We start from the raw sequence: 1,027 nt of genomic DNA, 5'->3' as shown, positions 1-1,027 counted from the left end.
TTTTTTTCTTTTTTTTTTTCTTTTTTTTTTTTCTATTAATCGTTGTTCGATTCGATCGACTATCTTTCATCCGCCTCTTTCGAATCGATTATCGCATTTGTTCGATACGCTTTCTTGTGTTTTCGTTGTTCCGTCACTGACAAAATGAACAAAAAAAAAAAAAAAAAAAAAAAAAAAAAAAAAAAAAAAAAAAAAAAAAAAAAAAAAAAAAAAAAAAGAAAAAGAAAAAAAAACAACCGTTATGTCGCAAGATGCGCACGCAATTTAGCGATTTTCCTATATTTTCGCAGCTGATGGAATGTGGTTTAAAGTATACGAGGTCTGAATGTGAAATAGAAAAAGAAAAGGAAAACGAAAAAAAATATAAGAAAGAAAATGTACTTTTGTCTTTCTCGATAAAACAGCGAATTCGATTTGATATACGATCATTGTAACGAGGAGATCAAAAACGGAAGAGAACAAAGAAAAGTTTTAGCAGTAAGTTAACTGGCGCGCGAGCATTCGATGAATGTTTAATCCTTGGACCAGAATCATAACGAATAATAATAATAATAATAATTTATCTGGACAATTAGTCAAACATATCGAAATTAAATTGAATTAAATTTTGAATCTTCCGTGTAATCTTTTCGTTAATCTTTATAACGATAATATCGAAAGAGAGTGAGAATGAGAGTGTGAAAGAGAGAGAGAGAGAGAGAAAGAGAGAGATAAAAAAGATGGAGAGAAGGAGAAAGAAATTGGACCAATGTAAATCGTAGGGGACGTTTAATAAAATCCATTGTATCGGCCAGTTCGTTGCTAATACTTTTCTACAGGAGAGGAGAAAGCAATGAAAATAAGTAGAGAGATAAAAAGGAAGAAAAGAGGAATGAAAGAAGCAAATATGGCGGAAAAAAGGCTGGAACCGTGACAAAGGGATCGAACAAGGGTTGACGAGACTTAGGGGGGCCCATATAGAGTTACTAAGCGCGGTCCAATGGTTCACGGGATACAATTTTATACCTCGTGTGCGCGTGCACACGGA

Source organism: Apis dorsata, unplaced genomic scaffold, assembly GCF_000469605.1.
Source record: "Apis dorsata unplaced genomic scaffold, Apis dorsata 1.3 scaffold_683, whole genome shotgun sequence".
NCBI classification, from domain to species: Eukaryota; Metazoa; Arthropoda; class Insecta; order Hymenoptera; family Apidae; genus Apis; species Apis dorsata.
This window is presented reverse-complemented; position numbering follows the sequence as displayed.